General features: G+C 48.3%; 1 protein-coding gene across 6 annotated transcripts in view; it reads right to left on the bottom strand.

Annotated features, from left to right (window-relative positions):
* LOC139268802 (uncharacterized) overlaps positions 1-24591 on the bottom strand; it is a 67585-nt gene that overhangs the window by 6261 nt on the left and 36733 nt on the right. The window contains exons 3-5 of one of the 6 annotated variants that reach the window (XR_011594113.1): positions 23142-23260; positions 10813-10902; positions 5833-5924 (exon numbers count right to left, since the gene is read on the bottom strand). The exons of 4 other annotated variants lie outside the window; for them this stretch is intronic. The gene's annotated coding sequence lies outside the window, so the exon portion shown is untranslated. Of the gene's footprint in view, positions 1-5832; positions 5925-10812; positions 10903-20374; positions 20494-23141; positions 23261-24591 lie in introns of those variants that run through there. One more of the 6 variants, XR_011594114.1, reaches the window with a different exon arrangement.

The following is a 24591-nucleotide window of genomic DNA, read 5'->3' as shown; positions in this document are numbered from 1 at the left end:
AGACACTGATACAACACATAGCCGACAGATGTAATCATGATTATTATGATAATTATCATTCTTTACCTAAAGACGTACACCGTGACCGCAGGCTTTGAGTAAAACATTCCCGGTAAAAGTGAAAGACCTCACATCTGATGATAGTCACTCATGACTGATACAAATCAAATTATATAAATACATAAGTACATGTAAATCAATGTACTACTTACTCTTGCGGATCCCACAAGATAGTTTCATCGTTTGTGGCATTGGTTGCCCTCACGCACCTCGTTGGTCGCTGATGAGACCACCTCTGCTATCTCTGTCCATATCTTCTGGTATGCCTTTGGGGTGGGCTTCCCACGCCCTTCCTATGTCAATCACCCCAGCGTAACCCTCAACCACCTGCAGGAGGGAGGCATTTGCCTCGTCTGAGAACCTCCTGGCTCTTTTGTGTCCTCCAATGTGCTCCTCTCCCAGCTCACTGCTCTCTCCAGCGTCAGTCTCCACAGCGTGCTGTGATGCCTCCTCCTCTCTCTCCATTATAGACCAAATTTGGTCAAATATGTGACTTGTCACAGCTACTTTTTGTTTGCCTACTTGCTGTGAAGCTCTAAAGTCTCCTGCCTTCCTCCCAACCCACACCCAGCCATGCCTTCAGTTCCTCTGAGCTCCCTCCCTATCTCTTCTGCACATGTCATGATGACCCTTGACTTCCTGAATCGCGGGAATCAAGCGTTGCCATGCCGTTGCTGAGGATGGCCACACTTTACAGCAGAATGTCAAAAAGATTTAATGCTATCGCCCATTTCATATCACTCGCAGTAACGCCCATTTTCAAAAGTGGAGACTGAGTGCTTTGAGAATGGGAGAGAAGCCAGCGATCTGAAAACCCTTTTTTACCACCCATGCCGGAAATAATGTCCATTTTTGGATAAGCACAAAAGTGGAGGTTCTAGCCCCTTATCTCTTGCTCAAAACGTAATTTCCACACTCGTCAAACGGCGCCCCTCAAAATCCATGGTCACGTTTATTTCCATCAGATTTCTGATTGGTACCCTTTGAGGACAAGACACACCAAGCAGTTTAACTAGAATGTGTGATTAGATCCTGCCTGCCTAAGTTATCAAGTACTTTGCAAAGTGTAATTAGATCCATTCTGACTGCCAGGCTCCAGACAGAACAGAGTTCACATTGAACATACAGGGCTCACAGTCACGGGTTAAAGACCTACTTCCACCCTCCCAAACAAGTTCCTGCCCTGCCCTGCCCCCCCCACCCCAAAACAAATTCCAACCTTCCTGTCCCCTTCCCAGTTTCTGAACTTTTCCCTCCCAACAAGTTCCTGACCTTTCCCCCCTCCTCCCCCTGGGTTCCCGACCTTCTCCCTCTGCCCAAGTTCCTCCGCCCCGGGTTCCTGACCTACTCCCCCTGCCCAAGTTCCTCCGCCCCGGGTTCCTGACCTACTCCCCCTGCCCAAGTTCCTCCGCCCCGGGTTCCTGACCTACTCCCCCTGCCCAAGTTCCTCCGCCCCGGATTCCTGACCTACTCCCCCTGCCCAAGTTTCTCTGCCCCGGGTTCCTGACCTACTCCCCCTGCCCAAGTTCCTCCGCCCCGGGTTCCTGACCTACTCCCCCTGCCCAAGTTCCTCCGCCCCTGATTCCTGACCTACTCCCCCTGCCCAAGTTTCTCTGCCCCGGGTTCCTGACCTACTCCCCCTGCCCAAGTTCCTCCGCCCCGGGTTCCTGACCTACTCCCCCTGCCCAAGTTTCTCTGCCCCGGGTTCCTGACCTACTCCCCCTGCCCAAGTTCCTCCGCCCCGGGTTCCTGACCTACTCCCCCTGCCCAAGTTCCTCCGCCCCGGATTCCTGACCTACTCCCCCTGCCCAAGTTCCTCCGCCCCGGATTCCTGACCTACTCCCCCTGCCCAAGTTTCTCTGCCCCGGATTCCTGACCTACTCCCTCTGCCCAAGTTCCTCCGCCCCGGGTTCCTGACCTACTCCCCCTGCCCAAGTTCCTCCGCCCCGGATTCCTGACCTACTCCCCCTGCCCAAGTTTCTCTGCCCCGGGTTCCTGACCTACTCCCCCTGCCCAAGTTCCTCCGCCCCGGGTTCCTGACCTACTCCCCCTGCCCAAGTTCCTCCGCCCCGGGTTCCTGACCTACTCCCCCTGCCCAAGTTCCTCTGCCCTGGGTTCCTGACCTTCCCCCACCCCCCCACCCCCAAACAAGCTGGGGCTTCCCCCCTCCCTTCCAATAGATTGGGCATTGTGAGTGGGTCACAGATTAACAGGTTTATTGGGTATGAAGTGAATAGTGACAGTGTCATGACTTCCTGACTCCGTCCAGTCCAATGATGTTACTTGCCACACTCGCTTTCCGAGAAATCAACCAGGTGTAGGGGAAGGAGCGGGGGAACGTGGTACGGGTGTACAGGGGGTGGGGTTGGAAGAACATGATCCGTCTTACCATCTGGATCACGTTCTTGCTCTCATTCCCACCCCTCCACCCCCACTGTGCTGTCCATGTTTTTTATTCCCACGTTTTTGACCTCCTCTCTGCCCCCCATCCCTACGAGTTCCTCATCTTTTTCCCTTCCCCTACAATCCTTGTTCTCCTTTCCTCCTTCTGTCTCTCTCTCTCTCCACCTCCCCCTCCGATCCCCTCTCACAGCTACCCCCCCCCCCCCCCCCACCGATCTCTCTCTTTTCCACCCCCTCCCCTCCCCCACGATCACCAATGGATCCAATGACCTTACGGAGGCGAGAAAAGCATGTCCCAAGGTGCAGGCTGCAACTCTTGCGTACTTTTTACCGGCCTTGGTAAAGATGCCAGTGAGTGTACAATGTGCAGTGGGCGCACAATCTAGGAGCTTGTCGCTGCACTTGCCGGCAAAGAGCTGAGCAAGAGTTGCCAAGCAGGAAGGATACTCCAGCAGCGGTACTTAAAGGGATCATCAGCATTCACTTGCAGCCGACATGTTTGCTCAGTTTGACTGGCTCTGTGCAGCTTTCTGCAACTCCAGCAGCTTAATAAATTTATTTCAAGGTTCTAAGGTAACAGGGAGTGTTGTTGCAAGTGGAGAACGTCTTCATTCTTATTTAAAGGCTTCTGCTCACAGTCATGGGGCTGTACTGGCAGTCCCCCCTCATGCCAGAGTATCTTCAGGGTTGGGATCGGAGGCACCAAAAGTGAGAAGATGCAGGCAGAGCGAAGAGGGCTCTCAACAGGAGGCCTCTCAACAGGAAGCCTTACCCACCTTGGGTCTTCCGAGAGCACTTCTCTCATAAATTTAAGCAAGGAGCAGTGTATTAGGAGGCTACGCTTCACCAATAATGTGACCACAGAACTCTGCAACCAGACCTGCAGCCTGACAGCAAGGCAAATACAGCTCTGCCAGTGACAGTTAAGGTCACCCTGGCCCTCAATTTCTTCGCCAGAGAATCCTTCTAGTCTGCATCATTGAACCGGTTGGCTCTCCTACATCTCTTACACCAGCTATCCTTCCAGTCTCCTTCCCCCCTCAGGGCCTTGCCTCGAAGGCCAGGAAGCAGCTGGCTCATTAGAAACCCTTACCTGCATGCTGAATTTCTCAGTGGTGATAACGCTCAAATTAAGACAGCCACACCGCTGAAAAATCCACTTTTCAGGGTTCATTAGCGCTGGAACCCACTTGTTCACTTTTGGAGCTGAATATGGGGTGGCCCAAGCATTCAAAAATTTGGGTGCTAAAGGCCACAAAAAGGTGGGTGGAGCACCAGCTTTCCAGTGGTACTAAAACGGCTGCCAAGATACCACATCAATAATGACCAAAGGATATCCACTGAGAACCCATCTTGGGGAGAGATGGGGAGCTACCCGAGGACAGTAAGGGGTGAATCCAGGGGTTGGGGTAGCTTGGAGAGGGGTCACCTCTCAGTCAGGGGTGGAAACTGCCTGGAAGGGACAGTGTCTCTCATCCAGGGAGTTGGTCTGGAAAGGAAGTACCCTTTCCGGATCATGTTCCTCGATAATGCTAAGTGTAAGCAATTCAATGATTTCTTCAATTAAAAAGGCCTTAATTAGGCAATGTTTCTAGCAAAAAGTGCCATAAAACACCAAGAAATAGATTGTACTCTTAAAAACCTGGAACTTACCACATCAAATCATTTTTCAAACTGCAAGGAATTGGATGAAGTTATAGGAATCATTCCCTTCTCAAGCACGTCTTTCATGCTGAATCCAAACCAAAGCTTGTTCATAACTATCTGCATCCAAGAGGGGAGCGGTCAGCTTCAGTGCAACAAACACTTTGGGTCCGAAATTGGTCACATAGTCCGCACGTTTCTCGGCGGTCCGCGGGCAGTGCGTAGTTTTTTAACCACCTGGTACCGCTGGGGCAGAGTAGGCGGGAATTTCATCGAATTTTTCCGGCGGTAAGCCGAGCGGAGTGCAGCGGCCAGGGGCGGAGAGGTCTTTACACTCGGAATCTTCGGCTCCCGAGTTGTGCGCATGCACATGCTGCTGTGGACCTCCACCCCCCCCACCCCCGAGAGGGCACCGATGAGAGGCCAGAGACTGCCGGCCTGAGAGCGGTGTGTGTGTTGGGGGGGGGGGGGGGGGGGGAAAGAGAAAGAGAGAAAAGAGATCGCTGTGGGAGTGGGGTAGACCACTGGGGGAGGGAGGGAACAAGATCACTGTGGGGAGAGGGAGGGAGAGAGAGAGATCGCTGTGGGGGGAGGGAGGGAGGGTAAGAGATCGCTGTGGAGGAGGGGGGAGGAGATCGCTGTGGGGGAGGGGGGAGAAAGAGAAGAGATCGCTGTGGGGGTGGGGGGAGGGGGATCCACGTGTTGAAGGGTGGAAGATGCCTGTGCATGGATTTTTTTAACGTGTGGTGGCAGTTGCACACCAGCCACCACACGGGCTTGACAGAGCTTGGTCTTGGTTCAGTGGCAAGGGTTAACCAGGACGACTAGAGACCAATTCTGCTGCACGGGCCCAGTGTGCACACAATTGCAGTGTGGGCTGATCCGTGCTGCCCCTGGGCCCCCGCCTCTTCTGACCACAAACTCATGCCTCTTCTGGGCCCCGGTCATGTCGCTCTGCAATCTCTCGCCACTCCTGCGCCCCAACCTCACCACTCCCGCTATATCTGCCCAGGCTCCAATCACCGACCTGGATTATGGTGATGTCCTTTCCAATCGCCCTCTTTTCTGCCGTCGCTCTCCTGCACCAGGGCCTGACCTGCGAGGGAACATCTGCGGCAGGTTGGGGCCTTAAAAGGTAAAATGTACTGTCTAACAGTGGAACAGGGTCATAAAGACCAGAAAGACCCACGTCCGATGCCTGGTCTGTGCAGTTAGCTCCCCTCAGCCACAGTGACCACAGAAATGTTATAAGTGGCCTCACTTCAGGTTAGGAAGGGGTAAAAATGTCACGAGTTTCACTCTTGGTCACTATCCAGTTTTTCTGCTGAAAAATACGCATGTGCTCATTAGATGAAGGCAGTTTCAGGATCAGTTTTGCTGTCCACCACATCACAAGCCTACCAACACTCGGATAGGATTTTTTGCTTTAGTACTCCTGATCCTCACAAGCAGCGCATATTGGGAAATTCTGAACCTCAGCCTGTAAATTCACGCCATTAATTTAATCTTCAGAATATCACAGGCCGAGGATACTAAATTTCCTGATATGCTTTCCTAATGTGTGCCAGCAGTAGTGAAATGGTAAATCCAACTAAAATGTCTGACCTCAATGAGGAGACTATCCACTCGAGTGTAATATTGGAAGGAATGTATGCCAGTGTATACCAACATTTTCAGGAGAGGGAGAAATGTAGAAAGGGAGATAAAAACTAATTTTGTACTAACCTGTTGCAAGCATGGTTTCATAGTTCCGCTTTCAAGATTATAGACAAGTTTAAAGACATTGCCGTTCATTTTCCAAAGATGAATGGGCGGATCTAAGTGAATGGGAAAAGATCTGTTATAAGCTCCGGTGGTAAGTCACGAAGTTTGCACTTTTGGGCGGTATCTTGGCGGTGTGCATACCGCCCGGCGGTATGTCACTGATGAATTTTCCGCTGGGCGGTATGTCGGCAGTATGTAGGTATTTTTTGACGATAATTGCATTTTTGGGCGGTAGGGGACGGTATGTCCACCAATTTCGGGCCCATTATATACAACAGGGGAGACAAAAGGAAATACACAATGGGCAACAACTCTACGCACAGCTACACAGCAATCATCCTTCAGAATGTGGACATTCCTAGGATATTGGTACAGGATATTGGAGAGGGAGGGAAGGAGATTGCTGTGTGGGGGGAGGGGGGTGAGGAGAGGGGGAGAAGAGATTGCTGTGGGGGAAGGAGCGACAGAGATTGCTGTGGGGGAGGGGAGGGAAAGAAATCGCTGTGGGTGAGGGGAGGGGGGAAAGAGACCGGGTGTGGGGGAGGGGAGGGAAAGAGACCAGGTGTGGGGGTGGTGAGGGAGATCGGGGGGGAGGGGGGGGAGGGGGGAGGGAGGTGCGGTGGTGAGAGAGACGGGGTGGGGTGGTGAGAGACACTATAAAATGTTTTACTATAGTTAATTAATAAAGGCTTTATTATAATATTTATATTATTGCCTTACTACCATTCATTTAAAAATACATTAAACTGTGGAGAACTATAAAGATCAAACATAGAAAATAGGTCCAGGAGTAGGCCATTCGGCCCTTCAGGCCTGCACCACCATTCAATAAGATCACGGCTGATGATTCACCTCAGTATCCCTTTCCTGCTTTCTCTCCATACCCCTTGATCCCTTTAGCCATAAGGGCCATATCTAACTCCCTCTTGAATATATCTAACGAACTGGCATCAACAACTCTCTGCGATAGGGAATTCCACAGGTTAACAACTCTGAGTGAAGAAGTTTCTCCTCATCTCAGTCCTAAATGGCTTACCCCTTATCCTTAGATTGTGACCCCTGGTTCTGGACATCCAACATCGGGAACATTTTTCCTGCATCTAACCTGTCCAGTCCCATCAGAATTTTATATGTTTCTATGAGATCCCCTCTCATTCTTCTAAACTCCAGTGAATACAGGCCCAGTCGATCCAGTCTCTCCTCATATGTCAGTCCTGTCATCCCGGGAATCAGTCTGGTGAACCTTCGCTGCACTCCCTCAATAGCAAGAATGTCCTTCCTCAGATTAGGAGACCAAAACTGCACACAATATTCCAGGTGAGGCCTCACCAAGGCCTGTACAACTGCAGTAAGACCTCCCTGCTCCTATACTCAAATCCCCTCGCTATGAAGGCGAACATGCCATTTGCCTTCTTCACCGCCTGCTGTACCTGCATGCCAACTTTCAATGACTGATGTACCATGACACCCAGGTCTCGTTGCACCTCCCCTTTTCCTAATCTGCCACCATTCAGATAATATTCTGCCTTTGTATTTTTGCCATCAAAGTGGATAACCTCACATTTATCCACATTGTACTGCATCTGCCATGCATTTGCCCACTCACCTAACCTGTCCAAGTCACCCTGCAGCCTCTTAGCATCCTCCTCACAGCTCACACCGCCACCCAGCTTAGTGTCAACTGCAAACTTGGGAGATATAACATTCAATTCCTTTGTCTAAATCGTTAATGTATATTGTAAAGAGCTGGGGTCCCAGCACTGAACCCTGCGGCACCTCACTAGTCACTGCCTGCCATTCTGAAAAGGATCCGTTTATCCCGACTCTCTGCTTCCTACCAGTTCTCTATCCACGTCAGTACATTACCCCCAATACCATGTGCCTTAATTTTGCACAACAATCTCGTGTGGGACCTTGTCAAAAGCTTTGTGAAAGTCAAATACACCACCATCCACTGGTTCTCCCTTGTCCACTCTACTAGTCACATCCTCAAAAAATTCTAGATTTGTCAAGCATGATTTCCCTTTCATAAATCCATGCTGACTTGGACTGATCCTGTCACTGCTTTCCAAATGCGCTGCTATTTCATCTTTAATAATTGATTCCAACATTTACCCCACTACCGATGTCAGGCTAACCGGTCTATGGGCTTAAGATTCGGCCTGAGTTGCTCCTATTTAGCAACTAGTTTAGAATGGAGAATCTAAGAAATTGCAATTCTCGGCATTTAGTTTGCTCCAGTTCTAGGTGAGTTAGAACAGTTTTATTTTAGAAAAGATTTTTTTCCAAAAGGGGGCGTGTCCAGCCACTTATGCCTGTTTTGCAAGTTTAGGCAGCAAAAACTTACTCCAAACTAACTTAGAATGAAGTGCCGATTTTTGTACGCTCAGAAAAACCTTGTCTACACATAAGTCAGTTGTAGGGAACGAGAGATGGGGAGGGCGGGGGGGCGGAGGAAGGGGGTTTACAAACATTAAACACTTCACTTTTGCAAATAAAGAGCCATCATCAATAATAAATGATAAATAAATTTTAAAAAATCAAGAAATAAAAAATTAAGTTTCTACTCACCGACTGCAGCACCGGGAGCCCTCCAACAGCATGCTGGGACGGGACCCCCCCAGTGTGTCTCTCTCTGCCTCTGTTAGTGTCCCTCTCTGTCAGTGTCTCTCTCTGTTTGACAGCGAGGGGTGGGGCGGGGGGAAGAGGGGTGGTGGGTGGGGGGAGAAGGAAGGGGGGGGGGAAAAGAGGGGAGGAGCGGAGGGGAAAGAGGCTGAACGGGGGGGGGGGGGCGGGCGGGAGGGTGAACTGAGGGGGGGCTGAATGGGGGGCGGGGTAGGGAGGGAGGATGAAAAGGCCCTGCCGTCGCCGGACTCCCAGGATGACTTCGAGCGAGGCCCGCCTCCAGCGAGAGGCCAGGCGGGCAGGCTCCGCCTACGAGGTAAGATGTGTCAGGCCACTCGGCCCGGGATAAGGGAGACGTCCCTTCGGCCTGGGATAGGATCGTCGCCTGGAGACAGGACACGCTGGGAGGGCCGGAAGCTACTGCGCACACGCGCAGCTGCCGGCACTGTTTTTGGCACAGGGCTGTAGCGCCACCCCCAGCAGCTTCTGCTGCACCGCGCCGACTTGGAAATGGGCCTACAGATATCGGAGAATCGTGAGGTAAGTATTTGCTGCAATTTTTGTTCTACAAATTAGTCGGGCCTCTCCGAGGTGCGCTGTTCTAGCGGGGGTCCGAAACTGGAGCCCTTATAATTCCCCGTTTTCTCTCTCCCTCCTTTTTTAAAAAGTGGTGTTACATTAGCTATCCTCCAGTCCATAGGAACTGATCCAGAATCGATAGACTGTTGGAAAATGATCACCAATGCATCCACTATTTCTAGGGCCACTTCCTTAAGTACTCTGGGATGCAGATTATCAGGCCCTGGGGATTTATCAGCCTTCAATCCCATCAATTTCCCTAACACAATTTCCCACTTTTATAAGGATATCCTTCAGTTCTTCCTTCTCGCTAGACCCTCGGTCCCCTAGTATTTCTGGAAGGTTATTTGTGTCTTCCTTCGTGAAGACAGAACCAAAGTATTTGTTCAATTGGTCTGCCATTTCTTTGTTCGCCATTATAAATTCACCTGATTCTGACTGCAAGAGACCTACATTTGTCTTCACTAAACAAACCTGGCAGCTCTGTATAAATACCGTCCACTGAAGATCGACTTAAAAGCACCTTCTCCAGGACGGTATGCAACTCCAGTGATTGTTGTTCTTCGTCTTAGGCGGTCCCTCGAAGTGAGGACGACTTGCTTCCACACCAAAAAAGGATGAGTTCAATGAGTTCACAGGTGTTTCAATGAAGGGCCTAATATTCCAGGTCCCAAACTTCATATTGAAGGGTTGAAGATGCCTGTGCGTGGATTTTTTAACGTGGGGTGGCCATTGCACACCAGCCACCACACAGGTTTGACAAGAGCTTGGTCTTGGTCCAGTGGCAAGGGTTAACCAGGACGACTAGAGATCAGCTCTGCTGCACGGGCCTAGTCTGCACACCTATCGCAGTGTGGGCTGGCCCGTGCTGCCCATGGGACCACCCCCCACCCCCCTCTTCTGACTACAAACTCATGCTCTCCTGGGCCCTGGTCATGTCGCTCTGCAATAACTCGCCGCTCCTGCTGTATCTGCCCACGCTCCAATCATCGACCTGGATTATGGTGACGTCCTTTCTAGTCGCCCTCTTTTCTGCCATCGCTCTTCTGCAAGGGAACATCTGCGGCAAGTGGGGACCTTAAAAGGAGCGGAGCTGCGGGCCCTGGAAGCAGTGTGGCGGCCCCGACCTGCGAGGGAACATCTGCGGCAGGTCGAGGCCTTAAAAGGTAAAATGTACTGTCTAACAGTGGAACAGGGTCATAAAGACCAGAAAGACCCACATCCGATGCCTGGTCTGTACAGTTAGTTCCTCTCAGCCACAGTGACCACAGAAATGTTATAAGTGGCCTCATTTTGGGTTAGGAAGGGGTAAAAATATCAGGAGTTTCACTCTTGGTCACTATCCAGTTTTTCTGCTGAAAAATGTGCTCATCAGATGAAGGCAGGTTCAGGATCAGTTTTGCTGACATCACAAACCTACCAACACTCAGATAGGATTTTTTGCTTTAGCACTCCTGACCCTCACAAGCAGCGCATATTGGGAAATTCTGAACCTCAGCCTGTAAATTCACGCCATTAATTTAATCTTCAGAATATCACAGGCCGAGGATACTAAATTTCCTGATACGCTTTCCTAATATGTGCCAGCAGTGGTGAAATGGTAAATCCTAGCTAAAATGTCTGACCTCAATGAGGAGACTAGCCACTTGAGTGTAATATTGGAAGGAATGTATGCCAGTGCGTACCAACATTTTCAGGAGAGGGAAAAATGTAGAAAAAAATTGATTTTGTACTAACCTGTTGCAAGCACGATTTCATAGTTCTGCTTCCAAGATTATAGACAAGTTTAAAGACATTGCCGTTCATTTTTCCAATGAATGGGCGGATCTAAGTGAATGGAAAAAGATCCGTTATAAGCTCCGGTGGTAAGTCACGAATTTTGCACTTTTAGGCGGTATGTCGGCAGTCTGCATGGGCAGGCGGTGTGCATACTGTCCGGCGGTATGTCACTGATTAATTTTACGCTGGGCGGTATGTCGGCAGTATGTAGGTATTTTTTGACGATAATTGCAATTTTTGGGCGGTACGCTGGCGGTAGGGGATGGTATGTCCACCAATTTCGGGCCCATTATATACAACAGCTTCACAGGGGAGGCAAAGGAAAATACACAATGGGCAGCATCTCTACACACAGCTACACAGCAATCATCCTTCAGAATGTGGACACCTAAGATATTGGTACAATTTCTGGGGTGGAGGAAGCTGATCAGATTAGACAGGCTTCATCTAAACTTGATTGGTACCAACCTCCTTGCAGAAGGAGTAAGCAAGGCAGTGGGGAGGGTTTAAACTGGTGGGATATGAGACGGGGACCAGAACAGGTTGAAAAGAACAAAAATTAATGGTATCAATAGAAGAAAGACCAAGATAGATAAGGAATGTTTGAAGGACAGGCTTAACCTGGTACGGTGTACAGACGAATTCTATAAACATTCCCAACATGACAAATAAACCCGACACCATTATGGCAGTTGGAAGCTGTAATGCGTGACTTATCTTGGAAATGCATCGTCTACCTGGACTTTCAGAAAGCCTTTGATAAGGTCCCTCACACTAGTCTACTCCACCAGATAGATCTTGTCGTGCCAGTCGGAATTTGATATGCTAGATTAGGAATTGGCTCCAATCCCACAGCCAAAAAGTTGTAGTTAACAGATGGGGATCAGCCTAGAAACTACTAGATCGTTCTGAGGCCCGCTACGATTCACTGCTTTTATTAATGACTTGGACAGTGGTGTTGGGACTGTGATCAGTAAGTTTGCAGATGATACCAATAATCTGTGCAAGGATTAAGGCAATAGTGTGATCAAATGTGAAGAGATTTAGATGACTAAGGGAATGGGCCACACAATGGCAAATAACTTAGATAAATGTAGTATAATGTCTGATGGTAGGACCAATACAGAATAGGTACAGGCAACAATACTGAAAGAGGTTGAGAGAGAAAAACATCTTGGCTTTATTGTGCACAAATGCTGGAAGATTCATCACCAATGTCAGAGTCATTCGGCCCATCCGGCTCTCTGTAGAGCAATCCAGCCAGTCCCATTCCCCCGCTCTATCCCCAGAGCCCTGCAAGTTTATTTCCCTCATGTGCCTCTCCAATTTCCTTTTGAAATCACTGTCTCCGCTTCCACCACCCTCGTAGGTCATTTTAACGCAGCGAGTGGTAAAGTTCTTCCTCACCAAAATCTTAAATCTGTGTTCCCTAGTCCTTGTACCATCAGCTAATGGGAACAGCTTTTCTTGGTCTACCTTATCTAAACCTGCCATAATCTCTATCAAATCTCCCCTCGACCTCCTTTGCTCCAAGGAGAACAACCCCAGCTTCGCCAACCTAACCTTGTAGCTAAAATCCTTCACCCCTGGAACCATTCTGGCAAATCTCATCTGCATCCCCTCAAGGACCTGCACATCCTTCCTAAAGTGTGGTGACCAGAACTGGACGCAATACTCCAGTTGTGGCCGAATCAGAGCTCTACAAAGGTTGAGCTTTAGTACTCAATACCTCTATTTATGGAGCCCAGGATCCCATATGCTTTGCTAACTACTCTCAATATGTCCTGCACCTTCAAAGATCTATGCACATGAACCCCCAGGTCCCTCAGTCCCTGCACTTTTCAGAACTGTGCCATTAAGTCTATATTGCCTCTCCTTATCCCAGCTGCACAAAGGCATCACCTCACACTTCTCTGTATTAAATTCCATTTGCCACTTGTCTGCCCATTCTGCCAGCCTGTTGCAGTCGTTTGGTATCATCCTCACTGTTTGCCACACCTCCAAGTTTGGTATCATTAGCAAATTTTTAAATTTTACTCTGTATTCCAATATCCAAGTAATTTATATTCATCAATGTAGAGAAGCTGTCGATAAAGCTGACAGGGTACTGGGTTTAATTCATAGACTCATTCATGACAAATCAAAGGACACCATTCTGTTATTATACAGGTCGCTGGTTAGACCACATCTCCAGTACTGTCCCCAGTTTCAGTCCTCACTTGATGGGTGATAGTGGCCTTGGAAAAGGTTCAGAGAGTGATGGGAATGATTCCTAGCTTAAAGAACCTTAGTTACTCAGATAAGCTGAAGGAGCTGGTCTATTTTCTTTAGAGCAGTGGAAACTTAGAGGTGACCTGATAAAGGTTTATAAAATAATGAAAGTGCTGGATAGCATGCCTATTCATAGATTATTACAGTTTGAGAGATTGAGGAGGAACAGAGGACATGAGTCTAAAGGATGCAAGAGTAGGAATATGCTCTTCATTTCCCAGAAAGTAGTCAGCCTCTGGAATGTGTTGCCACCTGAGGCGCTGGGTGCTGACACTCGGCCTTCAGAAGGGAGCTGGACTGGCTCTTAACTGAGGCAGGGATTGTATCGTATCGAAGGTCAGTGGCTTTACAGACAACACACAGTCCATGTGATCTCCTGGACTGGGGGGAGAGGAATCTTCCAGTCGTTTTTCCCTTATTGCCCCTGGGTTTTTTCTCTGTTATCTTGCCTCTCCCAGGAGATTTCATGGCTCCGGAAGGGGGAGTGAAGGGTAGAAAGTGTAATAAAGATGTTTCAACCATCATGAGTGTGAGGCAGGCTTGATGGACCAGCTGGTCTTTTCTGCCGGTCATTTTCAGAACAGAAGTCAGAGCGCGAGGACAGGTAACAGGAGTAGGCCATTTAGCCTCTCGAGTCCGTTCCGCCATTCAATGTCATGGCTGATCTGATTTTGGCCTCAACTCCACTTCCCCGCCCGCTCCCCATAACCCTCGACTCCCTTATCTTTCAAAACTCTGTCTATCTTCACCTTTGAATATATTCAATGGACCTAGCCTCCACAGCTCTCTGGGGCAGGGAATTCCAAAGATTCACCACCATCTGAGAGAAGAAATTCTTCCTCATTTCCGTTTTAAATGGGTGATCCTTATTCTGAAACTATGCCCCCCAGTTCTAGATTCCCCCACGAGGGGAAACATCCTCTCTGCATCTACCCTGTCAAGCCCCCTCAGAAACTTATACATTTCAATAAGATCACCTCTCAATCTTCTAAACTCCAATGAGTATAGGCCCAACCTGCTCAATCGTTCTTCATATGACCATCCCTTCATCTCACGAATCAACCTCAGGAACCTTATCTGAACTATCTCCAAAGCAAGTATAGCCCTCCTTAAAAAGGATACCAAAACAGTACTCAGTACTCCAAATGTGGTCTCACTAACACCCTGTACACTTGTAGCAGGACTTCCCCTATTTTTATAGTCCATCCCCCTTGCAATAAAGGCCAACATTCCATTTGCTTTCCTAATTACTTGTTGTACCTGATTGCTAACTTTGTGTTTCATGTACAAGGATCCCCAGATCCCTCTGTATCTCATCATTTTGTAATCTCTCCCCATTTAAATAATAATTTGCTTTTTTATTTTTCCTACCAAAGTGGATTACTTCACATTTTCCCACATTATACTCCATCTGCCAAAGTTTTTCCCATTCACTTAGCCTATCTATATCCCTTTGCAGATTCTTTGCGTCCTCCTCACAACTTGATACAAAGATAGGTGGGAAAGCATCAGCAAATTTGGCTACATTACACTGATCCCTTCATCCAAGTCATTAATATAGACTAGAAATAGTTGAGGCCCCAGCAGTGATCCCACTAGTTACAGTTTACCAACCTGAAAATGACCCATTTATCCCGACACTGTTTTCTGTTAGTTCGCCAATCCTCTATCCATGCTAATATATTACTCCCAACCTCGTGAGCTCTTATCTTATACAGCAACCTTTTAAATAGTACCTTATCGGATGCCTTCTGAAAATCCAAATACACCATACATCCATTGGTTCCGCCTTATCCACCCTGCTCGTTACATCCTCAAAGAACTCCAGCAAATTTGTCAAATATGATTTCCATTTCATAAAACCATGCTGACTCTACTTGACTGCATTAAGATTTTCTAAATGTCCTGCTATTACTTCCTTAATAATGGACTCCAGCATTTTCCCAATGAGAGATGTTAGGCTAACTGGTCAAAAGTTTCCTGCTTTTTGTCTGTCTCCTTTCTTAAATAGGAGGGTTACATTTGTGGCTTTTCAATCTGCTGGGACCTCCAGAATTCAGGGAATTTTGGTAGGTTACAACTATTGTGTCCCTAACACAGATGAGGCTGTACACAGGGAGGTTAAAGTAACAGTGACCTCAGTCTTTAATAAGACACCCCAGAGTGAGGAACAGGCCTTATGGGCCAGCTTATAAACAGTGCTCCCAAGGGATGCTGGGATCCCTTGGGACTTCAGGGGATGCACTCCCTGGTGGCGGAACATGGGAGTGCATGCTTTACAGATACACATCACTTCCCCCCCAACCACCATGTCAAAGTCAAAACTATTTACAAGGTGAGGCGATCGGGAGCCTTTCTTTCCCTGGTGGACCGCCTCGGTACAAATGTCTGTTCTGGTGTGTTGGCTGTGCCCTCGCTGGGCTGGCGTGTTGTTGGCTCTGCAGGGCTGCTTGGTGAGCCTGGCCTTGCTGCGCTGTTGGGCGTGATGGGTTCGATTTCCTGGTCCGGCGTGGTGATGTTGATCCTTTGGGTGGGTGTTGTGGGCTCGAAAAAGGTGGTGTCTGCTGTGGGTTGTTCAGGGCAATCTGTGAACCGCAGCCTCATTTAGTCCAGGTGCTTTCTGCTAATTTGTCCATTGTCTGGTTTAACTACAAACACCCTACTCCCTTCTTTAGCCATCACCATGCCCGCAATCCACTTAGGACCATGTCCATAGTTTAGCACATATACAGGGTCATTCAGATCAATTTCCCGTGACACAGTGGCACGACCATCGTTTACATTTTGTTGCTGCCGCCTGCTCTCTACCTGATCATGCAGGCTGGGGTGAACCAGCGAGAGTCTGGTTTTAAGTGTCCTTTTCATGAGTAGCTCAGCCGGGGGCAGCCCTGTGAGCGAGTGGGGTCTCGTGCGGTAGCTGAGCAGTACTCGGGACAGGCGGGTTTGGCGTGAGCCTTCTGTGACTCGTTTAAGGCTGTGTTTGATTGTTTGTACTGCCCGCTCTGCCTGCCCATTGGAGGCTGGTTTAAACGGGGCCAATGTGACATGTTTGATCCCATTGCGGGTCATGAATTCTTTAAATTCAGCACTGGTGAAACATGGCCTGTTGTCACTGACCAGTATGTCAGGCAGGCTTTGGGTGGCAAACATGGCCCCTCAGGCTTTCAATGGTGACGGTGGCGGTGCTTCCCGACATTATTTCACATTCAAATCCATTTTGAAAAAGCATCCACCACCACCACCAGGAACATTTTACCGAGAAACAGGCCCACATAGTCAACATGGATCCTCGATCATGGTCTGGAGGGCCAGGACCACAAACTTAGTGGTGCCTCTCAGGGTGCGTTGCTTAACTAAGCACATACGCTGCATCGCCAGTACACACGTCAGAGTCGATACCGGGCCACCACATGTGGGATCTGGCTATCGCTTTCATCATTACTATACCCGGGTGTGTGCTGTGGAGATCCGAGATGAACGTCTCCCTGCCCTTTTTTGGTAGCACTACGCGGTTACCCCACAACAGGCAGTCTGCCTGAATGGACAGCTTGTCCTTTCACTGCTGGAACGACTTGATTGGCTCTTGCATTTCAACGGGGATGCTGGCCCAGCTCTCATGCAGTACACAGTTTTTTTTACTAGGGACAGCAGAGGATCTTGGCTGGTCCAAGTCCTAATCTGGCGGGCCGTGACAGGTGAGTTATCATTTTCAAACGCTTCCATGACCATCAACAAGTCTGCGGGCTGCGCCACTATCAACAAGTTTGCAGGCTGCGCCATTTCCATCCCCATGCTGGGCAATGGTAGCCAACTGAGAGCATCCGCACAGTTCTCGGTGCCTGGCCTGTGGCGGATGGTAGTTATACGCGGATAGCCCACATACAAAGGTGGGCACTCGCGCTGAGGCATTAGTATTTATCCCCTTGTTTTCAGCGAACAGGGATGTGATGGGCTTGTGATTGGTTTCCAGCTCAAATTTGAGGCCAAACAGGTACTAATGCATTTTCTTTATCCCAAACACACACGCTAATGCCTCTTTCTCAATCATGCTGTCGGCCCTTTCGGCCTTAGACAAGCTCCTGGAAGCATAGGCGACAGGTTGCAACTTCCCCTCAACGTTAGCTTGTTGTAATATACACCCGACTCCGTACGACTTGCTGGCACAAGTCTTTTACACGGGTTATACAATGCAAGCAGCTTGTTGGAGCATAAAATGTTTCTGACTTTCTCAAAAGCAATTACTTGGTTTTTTCCCCCCATGCCCAGTTCTCACCTTTACACAATAATACATGTAGGGGCTCTAAAAAGGTGCTTAACCCCGGTAGGAAGTTACCAAAATAGTTGAGTCGTCCCAGGAACGACCACAGCTCCATGACGTTCTGTGGCCTGGGCGCGTTCCTGATAGCCTCTGTCTTGGCATCTGTGGGCCGAATGCCGTCCGCCGCGATCTTTCTCCCCAAAAACTCCACTTCTGTTGCCATGAAGACGCATTTCGACCTCTTCAGCCGCAGCCCTATGCGATCCAGTCGTTGGAGGACCTCCTCCAGGTTTTGTAGGTGCTTGGCGGTGTCCCGACCCGTGACCAATATGTCATCCTGAAAGACCACATTGTGTGGTACCGACTTGAGTAGGCCTTCCATGTTTCTCTGGAAGATCGCTGCAGCCGACCGAATTCCAAACAGGCATCTGTTGTAGATGAACAGTCCCTTGTGCGTGTTGATGCAGGTGAGGCCCTTCGAAGACTCCTCCAGCTCCTGCGTCATGTAGGCCAAAGTCAGGTCGAGCTTGGTGAACGTCTCGCCTACTGCCAGCGTCGCAAATAAGTCGTCTGCCTTAGGTAGCGGGTATTGGTCCTGCAGCGAGAAACGATTAATAGTTACTTTATAATTGCCGCAAATCCTGACCGTGCCATCACTTTTGAGTACTGGAACAATCGGGCTGGCCCACTCGCTGAATTCCACTGGAGAGATGATGCCCTCCCGTTGCAACCTGAACAGCTCGATTTCCACTCTCTCCCTCTGTAAAGTCCTTATACAATACCACAAATCCACACGAGGCACATTCTATGGACAAGGTCACTCCATGACCTGAACCTTTATTCACAGGACCAAGAAGTGATGACCCTGCATGGGACCTCCCTTTATATACCTGGATGACCAGGTGAGGAGTGTCTCCCTCAAGTTCACCCCCTGTGGTCAAGGTGTGCATTTCTTACCGATATACAGTACTGCAGTGTTGTTACATAAAGGTTACATACATGACATCCTCATCATGTGAGGTACCGCTTGCGCCTTGTGGTGAATGGCTCGTGCCTCTGGGACCAAGTGGATCCGCATCTTCGCCCATGTTGGCCTTCATAGCGAGGGGATTTGAGTACAGGGGCAGGGAGGTGTTGCTACAGTTGTACAGGGCCTTGGTGAGGCCACACCTGGAGTATTGTGTACAGTTTTGGTCTCCTAACTTGAGGAAGGATATTCTTGCTATTGTGGGAGTGCAGCGAAGGTTCACCAGACTGATTCCCGGGATGGTGGGACTGACCTATCAAGAAAGACTGGATCATCTGGGCTTGTATTCACTGGAGTTCAGAAGAATGAGAGGGGACCTCATACAAACGTTTAAAATTCTGACGGGTTTAGACAGGTTAGATGCAGGAAGAATGTTCCCAATGTTGGGGAAGTCCAGAACCAGGGGTCACAGTCTAAGGATAAGGGGTAAGCCATTTAGGACCGAGATGAGGAGAAACTTCTTCACCCAGAGAGTGGTGAACCTGTGGAATTCTCTACCACAGAAAGTTGTTGAGGCCAATTCACTAAATATATTCAAAAGGGAGTTAGATGAAGTCCTTACTACTAGGGGGATCAAGGGGTATGGCGAGAAAGCAGGAATGGGGTACTGAAGTTGCATGTTCAGCCATGAACTCATTGAATGGCGGTGCAGGCTAGAAGGGCCGAATGGCCTACTCCTGCACCTATTTTTCTATGTTTCTATGCCCCGGAAAAGTTTCCAATGCCTGGCTCAAAAAAGGAAATTTGTTCAGAACCTCGGTACATGAGGCCTCATCGACATGTGATAGCGCTCGGATATCATCCCTGTTCCAGTGGATTTTGCCCAGCCAGCTCCTTCCAAGCAGTGTGGGGCCATCGCCCGGGACAATCCAGAGTGGCATTTTGTGCACCGTGCCCTCGTTGGTGACCTTGACCATGGCACTGCCCAGGACTGTGATAAGCTCTTTGGTGTACGTTCTCGGTTTTGTGTGGATAGAGCTCAGGGCTGGTCCGAATGCCTTGTCTCTCAAACATCTTTTTACTCATGATGGATTGGCTAGCGCCAGTGTCCAGTTCCATGGCTATGGGTAAGCCATTCAATTTTACGTTTAGCATTGTAGGTGGACATTTCGTCGAAAATGTGTGCACCCAGTGTACTTCAGCATCTGCCTCCTTTCTGAGGCTCGAAATTGCTTTGATCCACCATGGACCGATCTTCCTCTGCCACGTGGTGGTTAGCAGGTTTTGCAGAGCTTGCAGCTCGTCTGCAAGCTCGTTGGAGGTGCCCCATTGTTCCACAGCTCTTGCAAATATACCCTTTGAAGCGGCATGAATAGGCTGAATGGAAGCCTCCACAACGCCAACAAGGTGTGAATTGCCTTGCATTCATCCTTTGTTGGGGACTCTTCAGTCATCTGGGTCACCTGAGGCCTGCTGGCAGTTGCAGACTCGTGGGTTCTGCCCTGTACATTTCTGCTCCAGTTAATTTATGAACATTGCTAGCACTTGTCTGCTGAGAGATTTGTTTGATGTTATCACTGGTGGACATAAACACCTGTGCTATCGCAATGGCCTTACTGAGGGTCGGTGTCTTTACAGTCAAAAGTTTTCGTAGGATGGTCTCGTGGCCAATGCCCAGTACAAAAAAGTCTCTGAGCAGTTGCTCCAGGTCGCCATCAAACTCACATTGTCCTGCAAGTCGCCTTAGCTCGGCGACGTAGCTTGCCACTTCCTGACCTTCAGATCGCTGGCACGTGTAGAACCGATACCTCGCCATCAGCACGCTCTCCCTCGGGTTAAGATGCTCCCGAACCAGTGTACCCAGCTCCTCATATGACTTATCTGTGGGTTTCACCGGAGCCAGAAGATTCTTCATGAGGCTGTCGGTCGGTGCCCCACAGACTGTGAGGAGGACCGCTCTCCTTTTTGCAGCGCTTCCTTCTCCGTCCAGCTCGTTGGCTACAAAGTACTGGTCTAGCCATTTGACATAGGCTTCCCAGTCCTCACCCTCCGAGGACTTCTCCAGGATGCCCATAGATTGCTGCATCTTTGCGTTGGATTCGTATTCTCGTCACCAGTTATTGTGTTCCTAACACAGTTGAAGCTGCACACAGGGAGGTTAAAGTAACAGTGACCTCAGTCTTTAATAAGACATTCCAGAGTGAGGAACAGGCCTTAGGGGCCGGCTGATCTACAGTGCTCCGAACGGATGCTGGGATCCCTTGGGACTTCAGGGGATGAGCTCCCTGGTGGCAGAACATGGGAGTGCATGCTTTACAGATACACAACAACCAATGCGTCCACTATCTCTGCAGCCACGTCTTTTAAGACCCTAGGAAGCAGGCCATCAGGTCCAGGGGACTAGTCCACTTTTGGTCCCATTAGTTTGCCTAGTACTTTTTCTCTCGTGATAGTGATTGTTTTAAGTTCTTCCCCCCACAATAACCCCTTGATTATCAATTTTTGGGATGCTTTTAGTGTCGTCTATCGTGAAGACCGATACAAAATATTTGTTCAAAGTCTCTGCTATTTCCCTGTTTCCCATTATTAATTCCCCAGTCTCATCCTCTAAGGGACCAATGTTTACTTTAGTACTTGCTTCCTTTTTATATAACTGTAGAAGCTCTTCCCTTCTGCTTTTATATTTCTTGCTAGTTTACTCTCAAACTATCTTCTCTCTTTTTATCAGTTTTTAGTCGTCCTTTGCTGGTTTCTAAACATTTCTCAATCCTCCGGCCTTCCATTATTCTTCGCAACATTTTATGCCTTTGCCATTGCTTATCTACAGTCTTGCCCTTTAATCTATTTTCCCAGTCCACTTTAGCCAACTCTGCCTTCACACCTTTGCAATTGCCTTTATTTAAGTTCAGGACATTAATTTGAGACCCAGCTTTCTCATCCTCAAACTGAATTTGAAATGCTACTATGCTATGATCACTCTTCCCAAGAGGATCTTTCACTAGGAGATCATTAATTAATCCAGACTCATTACATATTACCAGATCTAAAACCGTCTGCTCCCTGATTGGTTCCACAACATAATGTTCTCAGAAACCATCCCACATACACTATGAACTCTTCCTCAAAGCTACCTTTGCCAATTTGATTTATCCAATCAATCTAGGTTAAAATCACCCATGATTATTGCCGTACTTTTCTTATAAGCCTCCATTATTTCTTGATTTATACTCTGTCAGAGTGGCTCTGTTTGGGGCCCTGTAGACTTATTTCCCTTATTATTTCTTATCTCCACCCAAACTAATTCTACATCTTGATCTTCTGAGCCAATATCATTTCTCACTTCTGCATTGATTTCATCCTTTATTAACAGAGCTACCCCACCTCCTTTTCTTTTCTGACTATCCTTCCAAAATGGCAAATACCCCTGAATATTCAGTTCCCAGCCTTGGTCACCTTGCAACCATATCTCTGTAATGACTATCAGATCATACCCATTTATTTCTATTTGTGCCGTCAACTAATCTAACTTGTTACGAATGCTGCGTGCATTGAAATAAAGAGCTTTTAATTTTGTCTTTTTACCATTTTTCCTACTCTGAACCCACTTTCTGATGCACTCTTATGTGTCTACGCTCTGTCCCTTCCTGTCACACTCTGGTTATCATTATCCCGATCGCTACCCTGCACTATTGCCTTCTCCTTTCTCTTTGACTTTTTAAATTTCCGCTCACCAGATCCCTCCCCCCACTATTTAGTTTAAAGCAGTATCTACAGCCCTAGTTATTCAATTCGCCAAGACACTAGTCCCAGCCTGGTTCAAGTGGAGCCCCTCCCAACGGAACAGCTCCCCCTTACCCCACTACTGATGCCAGTGCCCCATGAATTGAAATCCATTTCTCCCACACCAGTCTTTGAGCCACACGCTTATCTCTCTGATGTTATTGACCCTATGCAAATTTGCTCATGGCTCAGGTAATAATCCAGAGATTATTACCTTTGTGATTCTGCTTTTTAATTTAGCCCCTAGCTGCTCATACTCCCTTCAGCAGAACCTCTTTCTTTGTCCTATCTATGTCATTGGTACCCACGTGGATTACGACATAGATAAGATCTTCCCCCTCCCACTCCAAGTTCCTCTCCAGCCCAGAGGAGATGTCCTTAACCCTGGCAACACAGCCTTCAGGACTCACGCTCTCAGCTGCAGAGAACAATATCTATCCCCCTAAATATACTGTTCCGTACCACTACCACATTTCTTTTTGCTCCCCCAACTTGAATGGCCTCCTGTACCACGGTGCTGTGGTCAGTTTACTCATCCTCCCTGCAGTCCCTGCTCTTATCCACACAGGGAGTAAGAACCTCGAACCTGTTGGACAAGAGCAGGGGTTGAGGCTCCATCCCAAGTCCCCATACCTGCCTCACTCATAGTCATCCTCCTGTCCCTGACCAAGGACAAAATTTGAATTATTTAACCCAAGGGGTGTGACTGCCTCCTGGAACACAGCGTCCAGGTAACTCTCCCTCTCCCTGATGTGTTGCAGTGTCTAAAGCTCGTATTCCAGTTCATTAACTCGGAGCCGAAGTTCCTCGAACCGCCAACACTTACTGCAGATGTAGTCACCGTGGATCACACTGGTGTCCACCAGCACCTACATGTTGCAGCTGCAACACATCGCCTGCCCTGTCATCTCTAAAGTATTTTATTTTAATTGATGAAGTTTTCAAGTTTTGAATGATTTAATCCCGGCTTTTAATTTAAACTAATTCCCAAAAAGAGAGAGAAATACTGACCAACCAATCACTTCCCTGTGTCGTCACACTTTGATTTCTTTTTACTTCTCTCCTCTCACTGGTCCGTTGGCGCTGCTCCCAGCCTAACTCTCTTGTAGTTCCAGCTCTGGTGACTATGTCTGTTGAGAATGGAATCAGACATGAGTTACAGAAGGGAGAGAGCGAGAGCGAGTGGGGTACAAGGTCTGAGATAAAGCAGGAACAGACTGGAATGTAAGGCCTGAGATAAAGCCAGGATGGACTGGGATGTAAGGCCCAAGTTCAATCAGTTACGAATTTGAAGCAGGGAAAGAGAGATTGAGTTTCCTGCTATCAGAGAATGGAGAACAGCAAATTCTTACGGATTCCTGAAGACAAAACTACTCAGTTAGACCCAGACTGTGGTGACTAACCAACTGTTGTGAAGACTTTCACAACAAACTGCTCTGATGTCACAGCAACCTCATGACATCATGAAGCAGCTGAAATCCCTTCAGTTTACGTCCTGTCAGCACGCAAACACAAACAGGGCAAATCATTTCTTCAGACTGTAATTTAGGGAGAAACCACAATTGTGTTCCTCGGGAGTTATAAAATCATCCTTTCTGGTGGAACACAAATGGCACCTGCCCCATTCCATATTATTTGAGACTATCCTACTGGAGTGAAAGGCCTTTACTGTTCCCCATATTGCCAGGATTGGACATGATGCTCTTGCATCATAACCTATGAAAAGTCACGACATTAAATCTTGGATCTATAATTTATTTAAAATAGATTTTCATTCACATGACATCAATTTGGGGGATTTTTGTTGACCTGTGTACTCTACAATCCCGTGCCTTCATATTTGACTCGAGTACTTTGAACATCAGTGGTCCTGTAATGTTTGTGTTCAGAACAAGCAGCTACACAATCCAACATAGCTGCTCCGGGTATCTATATCTCGGGTTTATGGCTTAACCCGCACACACCTTAAACTGCCACAAGCAGCCTGCAGGCCTTGTATGGGCACAAAACCCAGGGCCCACATCACAACTCAGGGGTTATATCACAATGAAAACCACAGCAACCCAGAGACTGGAGGGAAGGTATAAAACAGCTAAGTGCACCACTGGGACAGGTGTGAGTCAGGGGCTGAACACAGATGGACAATCTGGTTAACCATCTCCACCAACTAATTTGTGTCTCAGTGGATTCTAATGACCATCTTGCTGCAAAGAACCACAGTGAGATCCTTCTGCTCAAGATCTGGTCCCAGTTTATGCAGACTCATTGATGGATAGGAGGAATTCTAAGTTAGAGAACAAATGAGAGCAAGAGTACTAAGTGTATGGAGGCTCCTCATCCTCCTGGTCTCCTCACCCTTAGAGCCAGAAGGTTCAGACGGTGTCTGGCATGAAGCCAACACGAGACAAGAAGAGTAATCCAGGGAACAAGCTGACTGCCCAGGTAATATGTGCTATGGTCC

Source organism: Pristiophorus japonicus, chromosome 8 (assembly GCF_044704955.1).
Source record: "Pristiophorus japonicus isolate sPriJap1 chromosome 8, sPriJap1.hap1, whole genome shotgun sequence".
Taxonomy (NCBI): Eukaryota; Metazoa; Chordata; class Chondrichthyes; family Pristiophoridae; genus Pristiophorus; species Pristiophorus japonicus.
Note: the sequence above shows the minus strand (reverse complement) of the source record. Positions and strands in the feature narration are given on the sequence as shown.